Here is a 26,750-nt window from a genome sequence, read left to right on the forward strand (position 1 = left end):
ACACATAGAGGATAGTTAATGCTGGAGCTTAGGATGGACCAGATACAGAATATAGTGGGATCACCTGTGAACTTGTATAAGAGGGAATGCAAACCAATATGTTCAGCTTTCCATATGTGAGCGTCATGCCAAGTCAGAGAAACAAGTCAATAATGCAGCTTTTGAAGAACAAGATGGCACGCAAAATTATTATCTAGTAGTATGACAAGTTTATTTGTACTACAGGCTAGATAGCAGAGTGATAGCATGCCAAACTAAGTCCTTACTTTGTTAGCTTACAATGAACTAGATACAAAAAATGGCATCACCTGTAGTACAGGGAATGCAAGCCAACATGTTCATGGAGTAAAAAATTGGCACAAACAACATAGTAGCAGGCCATAATTTTTGTAACAACGACTGAGCAAGATAAAGTTATGATGGCTAGATCTACAGAGCAGGGAATGTAAACCAAATATAGAAGTTACGATGCCAAAAGCTATAGAGCAGGGAATGCGAACCAACATGTGCAATTACTTAAAATTGGCCATGAACTAAATAATAGCAGGATGTTACTATAATACCTATAATTTTTGTAACAACGACTGAGCAAGATAGAAGTTATGATGGCTACATCTACAGAGCAGGGAATGCAAACCAAAATGTTCAATCGCTTAAAGTTAGCAATGAAGTAGAAAATAGCAACGTGTTACGGTCATAGCTAGGAATGAACTAAAAGAGCTTCAGACAAACAAGCATCTGAACCCAGAACATGGCGCTAAAACAAGGGACTTACATTAGGAGAAGCACTCTGTGGGAGTCACAGCAGATCTTCCTGGGGTTGATAGATCCGGTGATGAAGTACGCTACATGTGCTACTTGGGGTTGGAGAGACGGCCATTACACTTCATGGTTACTCATCTCATCTGCAAAAACATAACGGCGCGTCGTTAGCACAAACAGGTTCCCCCAAGATTAAACAAGAACTTGCAGGCAAGCAATAAAAAAGCGACAGTAGAAGAGTTTAGATCATGCACGGCGCCGGTGAAGCAGATCCGGTTCATGCACAGCGGTGTCGGTGAGCAAGATACGATGCGGTGGACGACGGATCCGGCGAAGCGGCTCAGCTGAAGCGACTGCGATAGACTGCTGGATGAGCATATGGTTTCGAGGTACGGCGGGGATGATCCGGTCCGGTTGATGACGGCGTCGATGAAGCGGCTCCGGCAGGCAGCCGGCTGACGAGGATCGCGAGGGCTCGGGTAGACCAGGGAAGTCCGGCGGGGATGTTCCGGTGCGGTGGTCGTGGAGGTGGGAGAGAGGGACTTGGGAAGTTCCGGTGGGTGGTCTGAGGGAAATGAATTTTTTTGGGAGGGTCTCCGGGCTAGGGAGGTGGTGATCCAAAAAATGACGGGCATACCCCCCCACCAACCGACTTTGCTACCATCTCCACAGGGGTAGAATGGGAATTTGGAAGCGTGTGAAATTTTTGTATTTTGTGGGCGGGAAGTTTTGCCGCTATGAGATTTTGAATTTGGCTACCGTCCAAGTATAATGATAAAAAATTGTGACACCGTACTAGTACCTCTGTTCAAGGCCGAGTGCAAAATCAAATCATCATCACATTAAATACCGGTTACTATCATCGTGATCTATCTTGTTATCCCATTCAAAAACCCGTCTGAAATATTTCAGGATTGGCGGGAGATTTTGCCGCCCGACTGAGATTTGATTTTGAATATGGCTATGGTCAAGTAATATAATATAATACTAATATAAAGACGGTACACCTGGTTAAGTACTAATTGCTCTGCTCCGGCAGTCAAGGCCAGCAGCCACATCAAGCCATCATCATTACAAACAAAATCAGTCAAATCTAGAAGCTAGTATAGGAAAAATCACAGCAGCATAATAAATCCAGAAAACTAAGTACGGAGTATAATACATCAACTGCATACAACAGCCAAAAGCAGCCAATAACAATATTAATGTTCACGACAAACTAATCTGAAAATAATACAAGACGCAATGTATGGCCAACATGAAGATTAAGATACCCCAAGATGAATGAATCTGATCTTCATTCAGCATATATTTCTTCGTCACTCCGTTCTCTGATCTGAAGGAAATATTCATTGAACTCCTTCCGTCTGCAGTGTGCAGCCAATACATCCTCCAAATGGTATGGCCTTTGTTCATTTCTCATACCATAGTTTCCTAATCTATCCACACGTATTGGCCACTCATCCCAGGCCTTTATATCATCAAAGTACTCTCTGATATAACCCAAATCTGCGTAGTAGATGCAGCCAGGTCGAAGTGTCGGGTGCACTCTAGTGTCGACGGAGATACACCGGATATAATGGACGAAGAAGGCACGACTGCCAATGTTATTGACGGCATGGAGAGAGCGGCTCTCAGTGTCCACACGGTACACCAATGGTTGACCTTCCTCCAAATGCTTGTTGTCCAACAACACAAGCAGCAGAGCACCATCCGACTTCACAAGGTAGAACTTGTTATTTCCAAGTTCTGGAAATGAAAATAGTGTATCCATGTTGACAGCTTCGCGCGCTGCTCCAACTGGACATTGTTGGTGCACACTAATTTTCCGAACTCAAAATTGTTCACAGCTATTGCATACAGTTCACCATTGAACGGGGTAATGCAACGCAGAGAATGGTGCTCGGTCGAAAATCTTCCTTCTCCCCAGTCTTCATCTATACCCTTAGTTGGAGTGCTCTCATCGACCCAAGCAATTTCCGCCGGGTAATCTTTGGAAACGAAGACCATAGTCGGGGACTTCATTACAGCGACTGACTTCAGAATAACATATGGCATATGCGCCTCAAACCTAGTATTCAATGTCTTTGTGAGTGGGTTCAAAAGCCGTATCTTGTGCGGCTGGTTCTTCTGGGCAAGGACGATGACGCCACGGTAAAAGCCGACGAAGTAGTATCTAAAATATATTGATGAAGATAACATTCAGCACTAAGATGTTTACGATTGAAAATAAAAATAGATTAACTCTATAGATATGGAGGAATTTGAACCTTGCATGAACTTCCGTTAGATCGATGGTGACGTAGCGGGATGTGCGGCGGTGGAGGAAGGTGAAATCAGCAGCGCGTGGAAGGACGTGTTCTACCATGATCCATTCATGCAGGTGCACGTCGGGCTCAGGTAAACCTGAGCGCTAATTTCTACAAACTTGCCTCAAAGCAGAGTAGGTGTCCATGTACTCCTCGTTCGCCAGTAAGCAGTCCCCGATCTTGTGAAGTTGTCCGTCAGCCCTGAGAGAGGCCCAGTCCACGGAGGCGCCGCACTTGGATGCGCCGCCCTCGGAGGCGACGGTCTCGGGGGCGACGGCCGCCGGCGCATTCTTCTTGTCCATCGCCGGCAGGGAACGCGCGTAGGGCGGTTGGTGTTTTTTCATTCGATTTGGAGAAGTTGATGGGACGTGAGAGGCGTGGTTGCGTGCGTGAGTGAGAATGAGACTGTGTGCAGAGGGAGGGACAGAGGGGCTCTGTACAGGCAACGTGACGGTTGGTCTCGGCAGTTTCTCAAAAAAGCTAGACGTTTGGTCTCAACACGCGCACCGCCTAACCGCTGCGCACCACGACACGCGTCCGTGGTACTGCACGTCTGCACCGTTACGTGTACTCAGTTCTACCGTCGAGCCTTACACTGGAAAAATATATGTACTCCGTACTCAGTTTTCCCCTCGAGTATAGTGGCTAGTGCAATATACTCAGTTTTACCCTCAAGTGGCTGGTCAACAGAGAGTCAACAAATGGGATTAAGTTGTCTAATTGAGTAATTTCATGCGCAAAAAAATAAAATCATAGTGCCTCCTACTCATGGAGTCTTGTTAAGAAGAGGAGGTCTAACACGTGGAAAAGAGAATAGCACACCACAGGTCCGAAATGATGGAAAGGGCTAGGCAATCCACTTATTATAGATCTCAACAAAAACCACATGGAACTAGTATATTAAACTTATGCAGTAGCCAACGCAACCAAAAGTCAGAAGTGCAGGCTGAGTCCCAAAGGCACAACACAATACGGAAACTTGCAAACTTATATAAAAGGGGCTATGCAACCCACTTATACACACATTAACAGCCATCCTCCTGTGTGACAAGAGAAATTCAACACTGGATTCGGAGGTAGGCACATGAAGCTTTACAAGGGCCAATGGGGCACCAACAAATTAAGGATGAATTGAACCACACCATCAACAATTCAAACTCGAGACCTTGGCTCTAATACCATTTAAGTTCAAACTGATTGAAAAGGCTAGGCAACCAATTTATAAAACATCCACAGAGTTGATCCCAGCCGCAGATAAATGCATCCACCAACAAAATAGGAACATTGCCTCAGTCTCAGGAAAATTTCACAATACCAAGGTACTCACATGTCAATGTCAGTGTTCATCTCCAATTATCTATGGCATTTTATTAGTCTTTGAGAGATTATAACGAACTTGATTGGCCTCCTCCAGTAGGGCATCACATGCTTCTGATCTCGATCTCAACATATCAACTTGGTTTCTTAACACATCTGCTGCAGCTCGTTCTATTTGGAGTTGTTCCTCCAGAACTTGTGCAGAGAAAGACTTGGACTTGGACTTGGACTTGGACTGCAAAAACCCAGCATTTCGCAGGAAAGTGTTTTTGGTGATATCTTTATTTTTAAGTACCATGGTAAATGTCTCCATACATTCTTCTAGAGTTTTTTCCATACCGTCTTTCCCGGGTTTTGCCATCTCCAATTTCATATTTGCCTGAAAAAATTTCAGTCGTGTAAAAATTAAAGTTATTACAGAGAAACATGCGGACAGTAGATTTAATGTGTATGAACTACTTTTAATCCTACAAGTTGGTATGCCTGATTACACATCAAATGCATTTTCACAAAAATGCCTAAAAGATCATATTGACATGCCCATTATTGCTCCTACAAATTGGCAAGTGTGTCGTTAAAAAAATTAAATCATAAAGAAGACTTACAATAACACTTTCTGCGAGTTCTCCTATCACATTATGTTTGTTCTTCTGGCATGCCTCGAATCGCTTTCTGCCAGAGTCATCTCTTTGTCTGGTTGCATGTTGTTTTCATGATCTACTTTCTGCATTTTTGTACAATCATATAGAAATCAAATAACGTGGTTAAAATGGAGGATGGAAATATAACATGCACATGGAGTTCTACACAATTTACGAGTAACATATGTAGCGATACGAGACCAGCGGGGCATTACTTTTTGCCGAGAGATGCCCAACCAAGTGATGAGATCTGTACGGCTTGGTAAACGTTGTTTCAAGCGGTTAGCCTGGTTCCTTTTAGACAACGTCTGCAAAAAGAGACTAGTGAGACAACAGCGCAAAATAAGTATTCGGAATTTAATCTGGTTTCACGGTCCTCATAAGCCATACCACATTCTTTGGATCAGACCGGTGCTTGACAAGATCTCCCCACTGCTCGTCGATCATACGAGTGCAGGAGACTTTGTTCGAACATTGGCGAATCGCCGATGAAGTATGTCGCCTTAAGCTTATAGCGGTCTTTGGCGCACCAATTCTTTGAATATGGAAGCGATGACAAACTTTACATCCTCATTATCCTCATCGAATTCAAACCTTAACTGCTCAGAACGGTGGAATGATTGGTGAGTTATATAGCATAGAAACAACAGTAAGCTACAAGAAATAGGACAGATCAATGTGGAATAATTTATCATTACCAGGAGAAGCATGACTTACATGTAAATTATGCACTAAACTCTCGAACTGTGAAGGGGTGTCAACGTGCTGCTTCCACAATGGGAAGGTAGGAAGTTCATTCCTGATAAAATAGCCAATATGTGATACAAGATATGAAGATTCATGCGGATGAAGTGGCCTTCTGCCACCTACAATAGATGTGATGCGAAATCTTGAACCCATTCCGGAAATCTTAGCTGCAAGTTTTCTTCCTACCGTTGGCCCCCTCGTTTTTATTGATCGTGGCGAACCTACCAAGTTAATCATTACATCAAGCTATCATGGTATATAGATACATAAGGGAGTATTAAACTACAAGTCTTGAAAAAAGTATTACCTTTTTTGGCGTGGGTCTCGTCATCGGGAGAGGAGTTGTCTTTCGCAGGACTAAGGGTCGGAGGAGATCATCACCCGATTCGGCTGGTGTTGTGGCAAAGACTGCTTGTTTGGACATTTGAGGCTGTATCATCTGGGACTAGCATCATGTGTCCTTGGCCATTATTACCTACCACCACTCCCGATGATGCCAATTGTTGGCTCGAATTTCTTGTGTGAAACTGGTTCTGTTGGCAATTGTTCTTTGAGAAACAGTATTGGCAAATCGGTGGTTGTGGAATGTGTGGGCTGGTACATGCTGGGGCTACTTCTACGATTCGATGGTTTGTGGTTTTTACGAGACCTTTTCTTGTTATCGGTCTCGGCCTGTTCGCCACCTCGTGTCGAGTCTTTTGTTAGACCTTGTAATAGGAGGAGCAGCACGAGCATCGGGCTTAACCTTTTTTTTTATTACGCCTTGTCACCCATCCTGGTATCAGCCTGAGGTTCCTGTTGAGTGTTCTTCCTCCTGTTCGTTCTTGAAAAGTTCTTGCCCGAATCTGCAGATGCCTGTCACACATAAATGATATTTCAATGTACAATATTATATGATGATGATATGCAGATGGAATGGAAAAACAGTAAGGCAACATATGCAAAAACATATATGATGCGTTAACTAAGCAGGAAAAATGTAGTAATGAGATTGAACATGGCATGGGTAACATATTTGGTAGGACTGGGATACAACAAATGGAAGTTGGGACAAATAATTCGATGACAGGACAGAGAAAACTCACCTTGTTGTGTTGCAGAGGATAGTCGACCAGGGCATCTTCTGAGTCGGCTCGCCATCACAATCAGCAGGATCAAATTCTGAATCAGAGGAATGTTCCGTATCCTTTGTGAGGGACGTGGGTGGCGTTTTTGCACTAGACCTTGTAGAAGGATGTAGTGTTAGGCCCAACGAGGCTGCAACTCGGCTATTATGCAGGATAGTTTGCCTCCGTTGCTCTTCGTACTCATTCTCGAGTGGAAGACCTAACATGCATTGGCGAGAAATGCAGATGAGATTTATCATGGAACTGTGCATGTAAGAACAAATTAATAGTAGCAGTGAGACTGCTCAAAAGGTGTAATGACAAACAAACTATGGCTCAAAAATAATTGATGTTCATATTGTCAAGCTTCATGCACTAGCCAACGCAACCGGAAGTCCGGACTGATGGAAAGGGCAAACAAATTATGGCTCAAAAATAATTTACGTTGGGCAACAGAGGGCAGCAGCAACAATTTTTAGGATAAGTATGAATGTCAAGCTTCATGCAGTAGCCAACGCAACCAAAAGTCCGAACTGATGGAAAGGGCTAAGCAATCCACATATACACTCAAACACATATAAGTGTCATTTCATGCCAATGGTTAACCATATGGAATGGCGTGTGCTTAATATAATTGCCTAGGGTCTTCCAAGTTCCAACAGATCGGTCTATTGGATGAACTTGCTAGAGCATGCAATTCGAAATGGTATCAGACCTACAAGGCCCCGAGTTCAAATCCTAGCAAGTAGCAACGCAGTATTCAAAATAAATATTTCCAGCCTTCCTAAAAAAATATCTAATGTTACATGCCTAAGGCTCGGTCTATTGAATGAGCGGTTTATCACTTAGCACCACAAGTTGGGGATTTTTTATCACAAAACACCAACATTTGGGGAAATTATTTCACATAACACATTATTTGTCATTAGTTGGCTTGACAAGGGCATCACCCTACAGCGTGACACCAATTTACAGTACGTGAGCATGTTTGCTACAAACAAATGAATTTTGGTGTGAAATTTTGTAGACACTCTGTGGAAATGAGAATATGAGTCACACTTGTTACATATGCTACACACAAAATGAATTACCATATGACAAATATTCATTGAAATTATAACCACACAAGAACATGAGATTTGGGTAATATATTCTGTACCAGCATAAGGTTTTGATAATGTGTACCAATACAACTACCCTGGACATAAGATTTTTTTGAACTGTCTGGACATAAGATTAAACTACTAGTGTTGACAAACAGCTTTGTATTTAGCGTTTAACAGAAAATACCATAAAATAAAGTCTAATTGTCTTTCACCTGCTGTCACTCTTAAACTGACGGTGGCCTGAAGTCACTAATGGGCTATCAAACAGAGATCATGTATTCTGCGAAACAATTACCCCAAATGTTGGTGTTTTGTGATACAAATTTATAGGGTTGTGGTTCTGTGATAAAATAAAATCCCGAACTTCTGGTGTTAAGTGATAAAACCTCATTGGATGAACTGGCTAGAGCATGCAATTCCACATGGCGCGCAAAGAGTTGCAAATAGAAAAAATACAGGCAGTTTAATACTATCAATAAATTGCTCTGCTAGCTTGACTGCTATCATAACCTTTGTAAAACGTACTACCACCATCCCGAAGTTTTCACCAAAAATCAATATTAACATGCAAAATACAAATTTAATATCATTAAATAGATAACGAATATATTTTTGTACGGTATCTACGAAATATTATATTTCTTGATAGATTGTTCTGAAAGTTTGGTCAAACTTTACTTGGTTTGACTTTTATAAATAAGCCATCAGGTTTGGGGTGGAGGTAGTATACTTCAAACCCCAAAAAAGTACCGCACATATGTGATATTTGGAAAAGAAAAGCGTAACGAAAGCGGACATAAGCTCTGCCTCTTCATCAGCAGATGTAAGGTTACGATCAGCAGAGTTCCGAGATAAAAAAAATACAGGCAGTTTAATACTATCAACAAATTGCTCTGCTAGCTTGACTGCTGATGTCTACGCCCCCTCCTTTTCCTGTAGACAGTGTTGGGCCTCCAAGAGCAGAGGTTTGTAGAACAGCAGCAAGTTTTCCCTTAAGTAGATCACCCAAGGTTTATCGAACTCAGGGAGGAAGAGGTCAAAGATATCCCTCTCATGCAACCCTGCAACCACAAAGCAAGAAGTCTCTTGTGTCCCCAACACACCTAATAGGTGCACTAGTTCGGCGAAGAGATAGTGAAATACAGGTGGTATAAATAAGCAGCAACGGCACCAGAAAAGTGCTTTGCCCAGGACAGTAAACAAGCAGTAGTAACACAGTAAAACAGTAAACAAGCAGCGATAGCAGTATTTAGGAACAAGGCCTAGGGATCATACTTTCACTAGTGGACACTCTCAACATTGATCACATAACAGAATAAATAAATGCATACTCTACACTCTTGTTGGATGATGAACACCATTGCGTAGGATTACACGAACCCTCAATGCCGGAGTTAACAAGCTCCACAATTCAATGTTCATATTTAAATAACCTTAGAGTGCATGAAAGATCAACACGACTAAACCAAGTACTAACGTAGCATGCACACTGTCACCTTCATGCTAAGAAAGGAGGCATAGATCACATCAATACCATCATAGCAATAGTTAACTTCGCAATCTACAAGAGATCACAATCATAGCCTACGCCAAGTACTAATACGGATGCACACACTGTCACCATTACACCGTGCAGGAGGAATAAAATTACTTTAATAACATCACTAGAGTAGCACATAGATAAATTGTGATACAAAACACATTGCAATCATAAAGAGATATAAATAAGCACTTCACTATGCCATTCATAACAGTGAATAAGTATTCTGTGAAATATAGCCTAAGAGACCCACACGGTGCACACACTGTCACCTTTACACACGTGGGACAAGGAGTCTCCGGAGATCACATAAGTAAAATTCACTTGACTAGCATAACGACATCTAGATTACAAGCATCATCATATGAATCTCAATCATGTAAGGCAGCTCATGAGATTATTGTATTGAAGTACATAAGGAGAGAGATGAACCACATAGCTACCGGTACAGCCCCGAGCCTCGATGGAGAACTACTCCCTCCTCATGGGAGACAGCAGCGTTGATGAAGATGGCGGTGGTGTCGATGGAGGAGCCTTCCGGGGGCACTTCCCCGTCCCGGCGGCGTGCTGGAACAGAGACTCCTGTCCCCCAGATCTTGGCTTCGCGATGGCGGCGGCTCTGGAAGGTTTCTCGTACCGTGGTTTTTCCGTATCGAGGTTTTAGGTCTGGGACCTTTATATAGGCAAAGAGGCGGCGTCAGAAGGTCGAAGGGGCGACGACACCATAAGGCGGCGCGGCCAGGGCCTGGGCCGCGCCGGCCTATGGTCTGGGTGGCCTGTGGCCCCCCTCTGGCCTCTCTCGTGTGTTCTGGATGCTTCCGGGGATTCTAAGATCTTCGGCGTTGATTTCGTCCGATTCCGAGAATATTTCTTTACTAGGATTTCTGAAACCAAAAACAGCAGAAAACAACAACTGGCACTTCGGCATCTTGTTAATAGGTTAGTTCCGGAAAACGCATAATAATGACATAAAGTGTGAACAAAACATGTAGATATCATCAATAATGTGGCATGGAACATAAGAACTTATCGATACGTCGGAGACGTATCAGCATCCCCAAGCTTAGTTTCTGCTCGTCCCGAGCAGGTAAACGATAACAAAGATAATTTCTGGAGTGACATGCCATCATAAACTTGATCATACTATTGTAAGCATATGTAATGAATGCAGCAATCCAAGACAATGGTAATGACATGAGTAAACAAATGAATCATATAGCAAAGACTTTTCATGAATAGTACTTCAAGACAAACATCAATAAGTCTTGCATAAGAGTTAACTCATAAAGCAATAATTCAAAGTAAAGGTATTGAAGCAACACAATGGAAGATTAAGTTTCAGCGGTTGCTTTCAACTTGTAACATGTATATCTCATGGATAGTTGTCAATGCAAAGCAATATAACAAATGCAATATGCAAATATGTAGGAATCAATGCACAGTTCACACAAGTGTTTGCTTCTTGAGATGGAGAGAAATAGGTGAACTGACTCAACAATAAAAGTAAAAGAATGGTCCTTCAAAGAGGAAAGCATCGATTGCTATATTTGTGCTAGAGCTTTGATTTTGAAAACAAGAAACAATTTTGTCAACGGTAGTAATAAAGCATATGTATCATGTAAATTATATCTTATAAGTTGCAAGCCTCATGCATAGTATACTAATAGTGCCCGCACCTTGTCCTAATTAGCTTGGACTACCGGGATCATCGCAATGCACATGTTTTAACCAAGTGTCACAATGGGGTACCTCTATGCCGCCTGTACAAAGGTCTAAGGAGAAAGCTCGCATTGGATTTCTCGCTATTGATTATTCTCAACTTAGACATCCATACCGGGACAACATAGACAACAGATAATGGACTCCTCTTTTATACATAAGCATGTGGCAACAATTATTTTTCTCATATGAGATTGAGGATATATGTCCAAAACTGAAACTTCCACCATGGATCATGGCTTTAGTTAGCGGCCCAATGTTCTTCTCTAACAATATGCATGCTCCAATCATAAGGTGGTAGATCGCTCTTACTTCAGACAAGACGAACATGCATAGCAACTCACATGAAATTCAACAAAGAGTAGTTGATGGCGTCCCCAGTGAACATGGTTATCGCACAACGAGCAACTTAATAAGAGATAAAGTGCATAAGTACATATTCAATACCACAATAGTTTTTAAGCTATTTGTCCCATGAGCTATATATTGTAAAGGTGAAGAATGGAAATTTAAAGGTAGCACTCAACCAATTTACTTTGGAATGGCGGAGAAATACCATGTAGTAGGTAGGTATGGTGGACACAAATGGCATAGTGGTTGGCTCAAGTATTTTGGATGCATGAGAAGTATTCCCTCTCGATACAGGGTTTAGGCTAGCAAGGTTATTTGAAACAAACACAAGGATGAAGCAGTGCAGCAAAACTCACATAAAAGACATATTGTAAACATTATAAGAATCTACACCGTCTTCCTTGTTGTTCAAAACTCAATACTAGAAATTATCTAGACTTTAGAGAAACCAAATATGCAAACCAAATTAGCAAGCTCTAGGTGTTTCTTCATTAATGGGTGCAAAGTATATGATGCAAGAGCTTAATCATGAGCACAACAATTGCCAAGTATCAAATTATTCAAGACATTTTAGAATTACTACATGTAGCATTTTCCAATTCCAACCATATAACAATTTAACGAAGAAGAAACTTCGCCATGAATACTATGAGTAAAGCCTAAGGACATACTTGTCCATATGCTACAGCGGAGCGTGTCTCTCTCCCACACAAAGAATGCTAGGATCCATTTTATTCAAACAAAAACAAAAACAAAAACAAACCGACGCTCCAAGCAAAGCACATAAGATGTGACGGAATAAAAATATAGTTTCAGGGGAGGAACCTGATAATGTTGTCGATGAAGAAGGGGATGCCTTGGGCATCCCCAAGCTTAGACGCTTGAGTCTTCTTAGAATATGCAGGGGTGAACCACCGGGGCATCCCCAAGCTTAGAGCTTTCACTCTCCTTGATCATATTGCATCATACTCCTCTCTTGATCCTTGAAAACTTCCTCCACACCAAACTCGAAACAACTCATTAGAGGGTTAGTGGACAATAAAAATTAACATGTTCAGAGGTGACACAATCATTCTTAACACTTCTGGACATTGCATAAAGCTACTGGACATTAATGGATCAAAGAAATTCATCCAACATAGCAAAAGAGGCAATGCGAAATAAAAGGCAGAATCTGTCAAAAACAGAACAGTTCGTATTGACGAATTTTATTGAGGCACCAGACTTGCTCAAATGAAAATTCTCAAATTGAATGAAAGTTGCGTACATATCTGGGGATCACTCACGTAAATTGGCATAATTTTCTGAGTTACCTACAGAGAATTTTGCCCAGATTCGTGACAGCAAAGAAATCTGTTTCTGCGCAGTAATCCAAATCTAGTATGAACCTTACTATCAACGACTTTACTTGGCACAACAATGCACAAAACTAAGATAAGGAGAGGTTGCTACAGTAGTAAACAACTTCCAAGACACAAGATAAAAACAAAGTACTGTAGCAAAATAACACATGGGTTATCTCCCAAGAAGTTCTTTCTTTATAGCCATTAAGATGGGCTCAGCAGTTTTAATGATGCACTCGCAAGAAATAGTATTTGAAGCAAAAGAGAGCATCAAGAAGCAAGTATGAAACAAATTTAAGCCTAACATGCTTCCTATGCATAGGAATCTTGTAAATAAACAAGTTCATGAAGAGCAAAGTAACAAGCATAGGAAGATAAAACAAGTATAGCTTCAAAAATTTCAGCACATAGAGAGGTGTTTTAGTAACATGAAAATTTCTACAACCATATTTTCCTCTCTCATAATAACTTTCAGTAGTATCATGAGCAAACTCAACAATATAACTATCACATAAAGCATTCTTATCATGAGTCTCATGCATAAAATTATTACTCTCCACATAAGCATAATCAATTTTATTAGTTGTAGTGGGAGCAAATTCAACAAAGTAGCTATCATTATTATTCTCATCATCAAATATAGGAGGCATATTGTAATCATAATCAAATTTATCCTCCATAACAGGTGGTAACAAAAGACTACTATCATTATAATCATCATAAATAGGAGGCAAAGTATCATCAAAGTAAATTTCCTCCTCATTGCCCGGGGGACTAAAAAGATCATGCTCATCAAAACCAGCTTCCCCAAGCTTAGAATTTTCCATAGCATTAGCAACAATAGTGTTCAAAGCATTCATATTAATAACATTCCCATTAGCATGCATATAAAGTTCCATGGGTTTTTTAATTCTCTCTTCAAACACATCATGTCCTAATTCAAGATAAAGTTCATAAAGATCTCTCATATTTTTGTTGTTTTCCATTATGCCTAACTAGTGTAAACAAGAAACAAAAGTTGCAATTGCAGGATCTAAAGGAAATAGCTTCGAGCACAAACACAATGGCGCCAGAAAAGTACTGTTACCTGGAACCGGAGTATGAGTGCCTTTTACCTTTCCTCCCCGGCAACGGCGCCAGAAAATAGCTTGATGTCTACGCCCCCTCCTTTTCCTGTAGACAGTGTTGGGCCTCCAAGAGCAGAGGTTTGTAGAACAGCAGCAAGTTTTCCCTTAAGTGGATCACCCAAGGTTTATCGAACTCAGGGAGGAAGAGGTCAAAGATATCCCTCTCATGCAACCCTGCAATCACAAAGCAAGAAGTCTCTTGTGTCCCCAACACACCTAATAGGTGCACTAGTTCGGCAAAGAGATAGTGAAATATAGGTGGTATAAATAAGCAGCAACGGCACCAGAAAAGTGCTTTGCCCAGGACAGTAAACAAGCAGTAGTAACGCAGCAGTAGTAACACAGTAAATCAGTAAACAAGCAGCGATAGCAGTATTTAGGAACAAGGCCTAGGGATCATACTTTCACTAGTGGACACTCTCAACATTGATCACATAACAGAATAAATAAATGCATACTCTACACTCTTGTTGGATGATGAACACCATTGCGTAGGATTACACGAACCCTCAATGCCGGAGTTAACAAGCTCCACAATTCAATGTTCATATTTAAATAACCTTAGAGTGCATGAAAGATCAACACGACTAAACCAAGTACTAACGTAGCATGCACACTGTCACCTTCATGCTAAGAAAGGAGGCATAGATCACATCAATACCATCATAGCAATAGTTAACTTCGCAATCTACAAGAGATCACAATCATAGCCTACGCCAAGTACTAACACGGATGCACACACTGTCACCATTACACCGTGCAGGAGGAATAAAACTACTTTAATAACATCACTAGAGTAGCACATAGATAAATTGTGATACAAAACACATTGCAATCATAAAGAGATATAAATAAGCACTTCACTATGCCATTCATAACAGTGAATAAGTATTCTGTGAAATATAGCCTAAGAGACCCACACGGTGCACACACTGTCACCTTTACACACGTGGGACAAGGAGTCTCCGGAGATCACATAAGTAAAATTCACTTGACTAGCATAACGACATCTAGATTACAAGCATCATCATATGAATCTCAATCATGTAAGGCAGCTCATGAGATTATTGTATTGAAGTACATAAGGAGAGAGATGAACCACATAGCTACCGGTACAGCCCCGAGCCTCGATGGAGAACTACTCCCTCCTCATGGGAAACAGCAGCGTTGATGAAGATGGCGGTGGTGTCGATGGAGGAGCCTTCCGGGGGCACTTCCCCGTCCCGGCGGCGTGCCGGAACAGAGACTCCTGTCCCCCAGATCTTGGCTTCGCGATGGCGGCGGCTCTGGAAGGTTTCTCGTATCGTGGTTTTTCCGTATCGAGGTTTTAGGTCTGGGACCTTTATATAGGCGAAGAGGCGGCGTCAGAAGGTCGAAGGGGCGACGACACCATAAGGCGGCGCGGCCAGGGCCTGGGCCGCGCCGGCCTATGGTCTGGGTGGCCTGTGGCCCCCCTCTGGCCTCTCTCGTGTGTTCTGGATGCTTCCGGGGATTCTAAGATCTTCGGCGTTGATTTCGTCCAATTCCGAGAATATTTCTTTACTAGGATTTCTGAAACCAAAAACAGCAGAAAACAGCAACTGGCACTTCGGCATCTTGTTAATAGGTTAGTTCCGGAAAACGCATAATAATGACATAAAGTGTGAACAAAACATGTAGATATCATCAATAATGTGGCATGGAACATAAGAAATTATCGATACATCGGAGACGTATCAACTGCTATCATAACCTTTGTAAAATGCATACTTCAAACCCCCAAAACATATCACACAGAAGTGATTCTCGGAAAAGAAATGCATAGCGAAAGCGGACATAACCTCGATCTTCCTCTCGATCAGCAGATGTAAGGTTGAGATCTCATATAGCTACGCGGCAAACAACTATCTACACTGATCTAATATCAGCAAGAATGCATTGCAAGAAAGCAACGAAAACTAGTGTCAGAAATCAAATGCATATAACAAAAGCGGACATGTAAAGTATTCATCAACCTTCGTCTGAGGCCAGGGCGGATTTACTCTTTGGTTGGGGGTGGTCGACTTTGGGGCCGTGTTTTTTGCCCATCTCGATCTCCGGTGAGGTGGACTACAGAGTCGGGGAAGCAGATCCAGAGCAGATATGGCGCGGTCAACGTCGGCGTCGAGGAAGCAAATCCGGCTTGCTAGACAGCAAGGGAGGTCCGCCGGTAAAACATGGTCGGTCACTACGGTGGCCGGTGAGGAGGCAGTGATGGTGAGGAGGGGCGGTAGGCACGGCCGTCGTCGTGGGAGTGTGCCTGGTAGAAGCATGAGAAAGATGTGGTGTTCGAATTGTGCTCTGCAGGGAAATATCCTCTGTTGACCGAAGTTTTATAGGCCGACGGGCAAACCGCAGGTTTTGGGGTAGCTTGAAAATGGGACGCGCCAACAATTTCGGCGCGTGTTTTGCGGCAGAGACGAAAGTCACCCATAAGAAACTTTCCTCATGGAATACCTTTTGCTTGTTGGTTGGTCGTGTGGACAACATATATAGTGGGAGATGCCCATAGCTAGCTAGGCCATTCATATCAAACTCGAGTGATTATCACTAAGTTTACAATGAATATATTTCATGACACTCGCTATTGGCCGGATAGTAGAAAATATATTTCATGAATATCCCATATTAGTTAATTTATATTATTTCAATTGCTAAAATATTTTCATATTCTTTTAGAGTTCTAAAAACACACTACACAATGACAATGGATATTACCACTACCTTCTAGGTCCCGGCCATCAGATTTAGGGCTCCTTTGATTCATAGGATTTGCATAGGAATTGTGTAGGATTTGGTTCCAATGGAAAATTTTCCTATACATGTTGTTTGATTCATACGAATATATCCTATAGGAAAAATTCCTATGGAAATCTTGTAGTGTAATTCCTATAGGAAAAAAACATTAGCTCATACCTCATGAAAAATTCCTTTTTGCTTCAATCAAACATACTTCATCTTCCTATGGGATTCAAATAGACATGCCATTTAATCCTATGACTTTCCTATTCCTATGCTTTTTCTATCCTTTGAATCAAAGGAGCCCTTAGAGAAAAGTAGCTTAGCCAGAGATTTAGACCTTTGTGCAACAAATACATGAGTAGGTGATATGTGCAAAAGAACAGGTTAACTGAGTGTTCTGTGCAACAATGACAACAATAAGTGGAGTTTCGTGCAAAGGATAAAAGGTGCAAAAGGGATCACACGGAAGGAGAAAGAGAAAGGGAGAGCAGTGCCTCACGGGGCCGCTGTTATTTATGGTGAAAAGAAATGCTTCACTTTTTTCGGTGAGTGATGTTGACTGGCACACAGGGTTTCAGTTACGAGACCTGCCGGTGCGAGCTACGCGCCCGTCTAATATTCTTTTTTTCCAGCGACAAATGGGAGAGAGAGAGAGAGTCTTGACGATGCGTCTTTACTTGACAAAGAAGATTGCTGGGAGTTTAACTACCTACCGCACGTGACTTGTGCTCACTGATGTGTGGGACCTACACGCATGGGAACCACACGTAAGTGACCGGCCTACTTTATTCTAGGGGTGCCCGTCAAGCTAATACATAGTCTGCAACATGAAACTCTATTCGCTTATAAAATCTGAACTTTGAAATCCAATTTAATTTAAGTCTATTATTGGTCATATCAGGTATAAAATTACATTCTGAAACTTGTTCAACGCTTTCTCATAAATTATTATGGTAGTTTTTTAAAATCAAATGCTAATTGATTTGAGATAAAAACATATATTATTGCACAACAATGGGATATTAAAATATCTATTTGTAAATAAAATTAAGAAGTCAATGTTGTGGTAAGTTAGGAGGTTCAAAGGGTAAACCAAATATAACGTTTTGTTCAATCTCATAGTTAATATTACCAAGTTTGATTCTCCCTGGACAGATTTGTTATAGTGTTCCCTAATTGGGCATGGTGGTGCATCTTGCCATTTCTAACACTGTTGATGACTAGACTTTTCAAGTTTTCGGTATAAAAAATCGTTTTTCATTTTCTAGATGATAAAATATGTTTATTTTGTGCATGGGGTAGATAAAATATGGGTCAAAATGGCGCATCTACATTTTTAAAATAAATTAGGCCATATTTTAATGTCAATTCCCAAATTTACGGTTTTTAGTGCTTTCTAGCTAGTTTCGCACATTTAAATGACCGTATGCTGATTTATTGAAAGTAAATCAAATTTGAATTGTAGGTGTGTTATAACTTGGTCCTACAAGTCCCCACAAATCATTTTTAGATACATATTACTTACTATATATAGAAACCAGTGATAGTACTAAAATATTCAACCCCTTTGCAAGGATAATCATGTCGACCATTTTGACCTGGTTTAGAAATAAATAAATGAAAATGAAGAAAACCTCAAAAATGAAACCCTTCCGCATGGAGTGTGCTTGTATGTGTTAGTTGACAGGGAAAATAATAAACATGTGATAGGGTAGTGAAAAACAAAATGTCTTCACACAAAGCAGACTATCGTGTATGAAGATTCCTGGTTTGCAAGCCAAATGATATAGTTATGGCCATATTTGTGGCATAGTTTGTTACAATGTGCCCAAATTGGGCATGGTGGTGCATCTTGCCATTCCCAACAATGTTGCTGACTAGACTTTTCAACTTTTCGGTATATAAAACTCATTTATCAATTTCTAGATGACAAAATAGGTTTATTTTGTGAATGGGGTACATAAGATATGGCTCAAAATGGCGCCTCTGCATTTTTAAGATAAATAAGGCCACATATTAGTGGAAATTCCCAACGCTTTACGTTTTTTAGTGCTTTCTAGCTAGTTTCACACATTTAAATGACTTTATGCTGATTTATTGAAAGTAATTCCAATTTGAAATGTAGGTGTGTTATAACTTCGTGATATAAATCCCCAAAAATCATTTTTGGATACATATTACTTACTATATACAGAAACATGTGATAGGGTAGTAAAAAACAAAATGTCTTCACAAGACGGACTATAGTGTGTATGAAGATTCATGTGCTTTGGTTTTCAATTTTTTTATTTTTTTCTGAATGTTTATGCCCATTTGAATCTTGGTCAAATCCTAGGTTTGACCAAGATTTAAGCAAGTTTAAAACACATGAAAATGAAAAGGTAAGCCTGGATCCTTCTTAGTCATTCTAAAATGAAGCTTTTGGGGGTTTTTTGAAATCTCAATGTTTGAAACCCAAAACCACTTCTCTTCATATGGTTGGCTTCATAAGAAAGAGTTTAGGGTTAGGGGTAGATACATGATTTGTCGGGTTTGAATATGTCTAGTACTTGTTTATCAATTTGAATGCTTACTATATATATGACTTAAGAATACTATGTGCTTTGGTTTTTCTTTTCTATTTTTTTTTGATTTTTTTCTGAATTTTTATGCTCATTTGAATCTTGTTGGTCAAATCCTAGGTTTGACCAAGATTTAAACAAACTTAAAACATGAAAATGAAAAGGTAAGCCTGTATCCTTCTTAGTCACTCTAAAATGAAGCTTTTGGGAGGTTTTTGAAATTTCCATGTTTGAAACCCAAAACCATTTCTCTTCATGCTTGACTTCATAAGATAAAGTTTAGGGTTAGGTGTAGATACATGATTTGGCTGGTTTGAATATGTCTAGACCTTGTTTATCAACTTCAATTCTTACTATATGACATAAGAAGACTATGTGCTTTGGTTTTTATATTTTTGATTTTTTCTGAATGTTTATGCCCATTTGAATCTAAAGGTGAGAGAACATGTTATAAAGGTTATTCTAACAAAGGTCATGCTTGGAATCTTACCTATGTATTATTGTACATCACAAATGTGAAATGAAAATATGTGCATCGATCTCTATAAACCATAAACCCTAACCCTAACTATATAGAAAAAGGTGAATGTTTATCGGGTTTGAGTTTTTATGCCCATTTGAGTCTTGGTCAAATCCTAGGTTTGACCAAGACTTAAGCAAGTTTAAAACACATGAAAATGAAAAGGGTAAGCCTGGATCCTTCTTAGGGTTAGGGCCAGCAGGGTAGATACATGATTTTTCTAGTTTGAATATGTCTAGACCATGTTTATCAACTTGAGTGCTCATGCATTATATGACATAAAAAGGCTATGTGCATTTTTTTATTTTTTATACCCATTTGAATCTCGTTCAAATCCTAGTTTTGATCAGGATTTAAACAAGTTTAAGACATGAAAATGAAAAGGTAAGCCTGGATCCTTCTTAGTCATTCTAAAAATGAAGCTTTTGGGGTGTTCTTGAAATCTCAATGTTTAAACCCAAAACCACTTCTCTTCACGGTTGACTTCATAAGACAGAGTTTAGGGTTAGGAGTAGATACATGATTTGTCGGGTTTGAATATGTCTAGACCTTTTTTATCATCTTGAATGCTTAGTATATATATGACGTAAGAAGACTATGTGCTTTGGTTTTTTTTTTTCTGAATTATTATGCTCATTTGAATCTTGTTGGTCAAATCCTAGGTTTGACCAAGATTTAAACAAACTTGAAACATGAAAATTAAAAGTTAAGCCTGGATCCTTTCCTAGTCACTCTAAAATTAAGCTTTTGGGAAGTTTTTGAAATTTCCATGTTTGAAACCCAAAACCACTTCTCTTCATGCTTGACTTCATAAGACAGAGTTAAGGGTTAGGGGTAGATACATGCTTTTTCTATTTTGAATATGTCTAGACCTTGTTTATCAACTTGAATGCTTATTTTATATGACATAAGAAGGCTATGTGCTTTGGTTTTTCATTTTTCTGGTTTTTTTAATTTTATGCCCATTTGAATCTTGGTCAAATACTAGCTAGGTTTGACCAAGATTTAAACAATTTAAAAACATGAAAATGAAATGGCAAGCCTGGATCTTTTGTAGTCACTCTAAAATGAAGCTCGTGGGAGGTTCTTGAAATTTCCATGTTTGAAACCAATACGACTTCTCTTCATGCTAGACTTCATAAGATCGACCGAGAGTTTATGGTTAGGGGGTAGATACATGATTTGTCTGGTTTGAACACATGTCTAAACCTTGTTTATCAACTTGAATGCTTACTATCTATATGACATAAGAAGCTAGACTATGTGCTTTTGTTTTTCATTCTTCTAATTTTTTTGAATTTTATGCCCATTTGAATCTTGGTCAAATCCTAGGTTTGACCAGGATTTAAACAAGTTTAAAATATGAAAACGAAAAGGTAAGCCTGGATCCTTCTTAGTCACTCTAAAATGAAGCAACTTTTGGGGGTTCGATCTTGAAATCTCAATATAATGTTTGTAACCCAAAACCACTTCTCTTCATGCTTGACTTCATAAGACAGAGTTAAGGGTTAGGGGTAGATCGATACATGCTTTTTTCTGTTTTGAATATGTCTAGACCTTGTTGATCAACTTGAATTCTTACTTTATGACATAAGAAGGCTATGTGCTTTGGTTTTTCATTTTTCTGATTTTTTTGAATTTTATGCCCATTTGAATCTTGGTCAAATACTAGCTAGGTTTGACCAAGATTTAAACAAGTTTAAAACATGAAAATGAAAAGGTAAGCCTCGGTCCTTCTTAGTCACTCTAAAATGAAGCTTTTGGGAGGTTTTTGAAAATTCCATGGTTGAAACCCAAAACCACTTCTCTTCATGCCTTACTTCATAAGACATAGTTTAGGGTCGTTAGGGAGTAGATACATGATTTGTCTGGTTTGAATATGTCTAGACCTTGTTTATCATCTTGAATGCTTACTATATGACATAAGAAGACTATGTGCATTGGTTTTTCATTTTTTTCCTTTTTTTATTTTCCTGCCCATTTGAATCTTGGTGAAATCCTAGGTTTGAGCAAGATTTAAACAAGTTTAACACGTGTAAACGAATAAGTAAGCATGGATCCTTCTTAGTCACTCCAAAATGTACCAATTGATAGATGTGTTAACTTTGCTTCATGGAAAAATTAATGTCATGTAAATGAGTTAACTTGGATTTCCTACCCTTTAGTCCATAGGTAACTTTGTTCTAATGCACTATAATAATCAACTGAGTTTTTACACAACAGGTCTGTCACTTACGTGTGGTGCCCATGCGTGAGGTCCCACACTTCAGTGAGCACAAGTCACGTGCAGTAGGTACGCAAACTCCCAGCCATCTTCTTTGTCAAGAGAAGACGCATCAGGATGCGTATTGGAAGTCTCTGGGTCCTTCAGGATCCTTCGGTTGTCCCTCTCACAAAAAAAAAACCTCTCTCATTCTCGGCCTCGCTCGACTCGCTCGCTCGCTCGCACCTCCTGCTCACTGACAAAACCTACACAACAGTCAACATCATCACCCGAAAAAGGGGAGACACCATAATGCACTCCCTTCTTCACTCCTTCCGAGTGATCCCTCTTTTTCCTTCGAGTTTCACTCGACGGGCAAACACACATGTGCTGCATAGTAATAATAAAAAAGTAGAAAAATCGACCTACGAATCTATGATTAAATAGGTTAATCTAGGGTTTTGCCCACTACTACAGATCAAGTTCAAAAATATCCAACTACTGGTTCGATTTTGGGCTACTAATGTGCGTTGGTTTTTTATTTTTTATTTTTTTCTGAATGTTTATGACCATTTGAATCTTGGTCAAATCCTATGTTTGACCAAGATTTAAACACGCATAAACATGAAAATGAAAAGGTAAGCTTCGATCCTTTTTACTCACTCTAAAATTAAGCTTTTGGGATGTTTTTGAAATTTCCATGTTTGAAACCCAAAACCACTTATCTTCATGGTTGACTTCATAAGACAGAGTTTAGGGTGTTAGGGGTAGATACATGATTTGTCGGGTTAATTTGAATATGTCTAGACATGCATGCTTATTTATCACTTGAATGCTTACTATATGACATAAGAAGACTATATGTGTGTTGTATTTTCATTTTTTTGTTTTTTTCTGAATTAATGTTTATGCCCATTTGAATCTTGTCAAATCCTAGGTTTGACCAAGATTTAAACAAGTTTAAAACATAAAATGAAAAGGTAAGCCTGGATCCTTCTTAGTCATTCTAGAATGAAGCTTTTGGGTGGTTCTTGAAATCTCAATGTTTGAAACCCAAAACCACTTCTCTTCATGGTTGACTTCATAAGACAGAGTTTAGGGTGTTAGGGGTAGATACATGATTTGTCGGGTTAATTTGAATATGTCTAGACATGCATGCTTATTTATCAACTTGAATGCTTACTATATGACATAAGAAGACTATATGTGTGTTGGTCAAATCCTATGTTTGACCAAGATTTAAACAAGCATAAATCCTGAAAATGAAAAGGTAATTAAGCTTGGATCCTTCTTATTCACTCTAAAATTAAGCTTTTGGCGGGAAGTTTTTGAAATTTCCATGTTTGAAACCCAAAACCACTTCTCTTCATGCTTGACTTCATAAGACATATATAGTTACGGGCCAGGGGTAGATACATGCTTTTTCTGTTTTGAATATGTCTAGACCTTGTTCATATCGATCAACTTGAATGCTTACTATATATATATGACATAAGAAGGCTATGTGCTTTGGTTTTCATTTTTTGATTTTTTCTGAATGTTTATGCCCATTTGAATCTTGGTCAAGTCCTAGGTTTGACCAAGATTTTAGCAAGTTTAAAACACATGAAAATGAAAAGGCAAGCCTGGATCCTTCTTAGTCATTCTAAAATGAAGCTTTTGGGGGTTCGATCTTGAAATCTCAATATAATGTTTGTAACCCAAAACCACTTCTCTTCATGCTTGACTTCATAAGACAAAGTTAAGGGTTAGGGGTAGATCGATACATGCTTTTTTCTGTTTTGAATATGTCTAGACCTTGTGGATCAACTTGAATTCTTACTATATATGACATAAGAAGGCTATGTGATTTGGTTTTCATTTTCTGTTTTTTTTAATTTTATGCCCATTTGAATCTTGGTTGAATACTAGCTAGTAGGTTTGATCGACCAAGATTTAAACAATTTTAAAACATGAAAATGAAAAGGCAAGCATGGATCTTTTTTAGTCACTCTAAAATGAAGCTTTTGGGAGGTTCTTGAAATTTCCATGTTTGAAACCAATAGACTTCGTAAGATCGACCGACTTTATGGTTAGGGGGTAGATACATGCTTTTTCTGTTTTGAATATGCCTAGAACTTGTTCATCAATTTGAAATTTCCATGTTTGAAACCCAAAACCCCACTTCTCTTCATGCTTGACTCCATAATACAGAGTTTAAGGTTAGGGCCAGGGTAGATACATGATTTTTCTAGTTTGAATATGTCTAGACCATGTTTATCAACTTGAGTGCTCATGCATTATATGACATAAAAAGGCTATGTGCATTTTTTTTATTTTTTTTATACCCATTTGAATCTCGTTCAAATCCTAGTTTTGACCAGGATTTAAACAAGTTTAAAACATGAAAATGAAAAGGTAAGCCTGTATCCTTCTTAGTCACTCTAAAATGAAGCTTTTGGGAGGTTTTTGAAATTTCCATGTTTGAAACCCAAAACCATTTCTCTTCATGCTTGACTTCATAAGATAAAGTTTAGGGTTAGGTGTTGATACATGATTTGACTGGTTTGAATATGTCTAGACCTTGTTTATCAACTTCAATTCTTACTATATGACATAAGAAGACTATGTGCTTTGGTTTTTCATTTTTTTATTTTTTTCTGAATGTTTATGCCCATTTGAATCTAAAGGTGAGAGAACACGTTAAAGGTTATTCTAACAAAGGTCATGCTTGGAATCTTACCTATGTATTATTGTACATCACAAATGTGAAATGAAAATATGTGCATCTCTATAAACCATAAACCCTAACCCTAACTATATAGAAAAAGATGAACAATCCATGCTTTTCGATTGCCTTTTTTGATACACCTTTGGCTGGATTTCAAATTGGGGGGGGGAGGGGACGAGTGTGTTTCTTTGGATGCCTCTCTCGTATTTGCTAGTTTTGGGGGGTCACAAAAATTCTGGGTAGCATCATGCCCACCCCCTCCCTTCACGCGCGGAAAAAGTGGTAGGCGAGTAGTAAAATGGCATGAACAACAAGTTTCAAGTAAAATTTTGAATATAACCAGAATGTACCAATTGATAGATGAGTTAACTTGGCTTCATGGAAAAAATAATGTCATGTAAATGAGTTAACTTGGCTTTCCTACCCTTGAATCCATAGGAAACTTTGTACTAATACAGTATAATGATCACCCGAGTTATTACACCAACAGGTCTGTCACTTACATGTGGTTCCCATGCGTGAGGTCCCACACTTCAGTGAGCACAAGTCATGTGCGGTCGGTAGGCAAACTCCCATCTTCTTTGTCAAGAGAAGACGCATCAAAACTCCCCCCCTCTCTCTCTCTCCAGTTATCCACCTCCGCTGGCTGCTGGTTTTGGCATTGCGTTTCTACCTCAGCTCGGAGGCCATGGTGTGCACGCACGATGAGGCCATGGCGATTTGGTCGCGCTAAGTGGTTCGTCCCGGCTGCGACGAGGATCAATCTGGGCGGTGGCTGTTAAGGACCCGATCGCATTTCTTGCTTTCAGCGTGGGGTCTTCCATGTAAAAGTTAGGGATTTAGATGAAATTTCCTGTTTATTCTGTGTCTTGTTGTAAACTGTGCTCTGGTGCGTATTGGAAGTCTGAGTCCTTCAGGATCCTTCGGTTGTCCCTCTCTCTCTCAAAAAAGAAAAAACATCTCTCTCATTATCGGCCTCGCTCGCTCGCTCGCACCTCCTGCGCACTGACAAACCCTGAAAAAGGTCAGACACCATAAATAAGAGGGCCCCACTCACTTCTCTCCCTTCGTCTCCTTCCGTGTGATCCCTCTTCCTCCGAGTTTCACTGGACGGGCAAACACATGTGCTGCCTAGAAATATTCGACCCCTTTGCATGGATAATCATGTCGACCATTTTTACCTGGTTTTGAAATAAATAAATGAAAATGAAGAAAACCTCAAAAATGAAACCCTTCCGCATTGAGTGCTTATAGGTGTACTAGTTGTCAGGGAAAATAAGAAACCTGTGATAGGGTAGTAAAAAACAAAATGTCTTCACAAGACGGACTATAGTGTGTATGAAGATTCATGTGCTTTGGTTTTCAATTTTTGATTTTTTTCTGAATGTTTATGCCCATTTGAATCTTGGTCAAATCCTAGGTTTGACCAAGATTTAAGCAAGTTTAAAACACATGAAAATGAAAAGGTAAGCCTGGATCCTTCTTAGTCATTCTAAAATGAAGCTTTTGGGAAGTTTTTGAAATTTCAATGTTTGAAACCCAAAACCACTTCTCTTCATGCTTGACTTCATAAGAAAGAGTTAAGGGTTAGGGGTAGATACATGCTTTTTCTATTTTGAATATGTCTAGACCTTGTTTATCAACTTGAATGCTTATTTTATATGACATAAGAAGGCTATGTTCTTTGGTTTTTCATTTTTCTGGTTTTTTTAATTTTATGCCCATTTGAATCTTGGTCAAATACTAGCTAGGTTTGACCAAGATTTAAACAATTTAAAAACATGAAAATGAAAAGGCAAGCCTGGATCTTTTGTAGTCACTCTAAAATGAAGCTCGTGGGAGGTTCTTGAAATTTCCATGTTTGAAACCAATACGACTTCTCTTCATGCTAGACTTCATAAGATCGACCGAGAGTTTATGGTTAGGGG

Source organism: Lolium perenne, chromosome 1 (genome assembly GCF_019359855.2).
Source record: "Lolium perenne isolate Kyuss_39 chromosome 1, Kyuss_2.0, whole genome shotgun sequence".
In the NCBI taxonomy this organism is placed as follows: domain Eukaryota; kingdom Viridiplantae; phylum Streptophyta; class Magnoliopsida; order Poales; family Poaceae; genus Lolium; species Lolium perenne.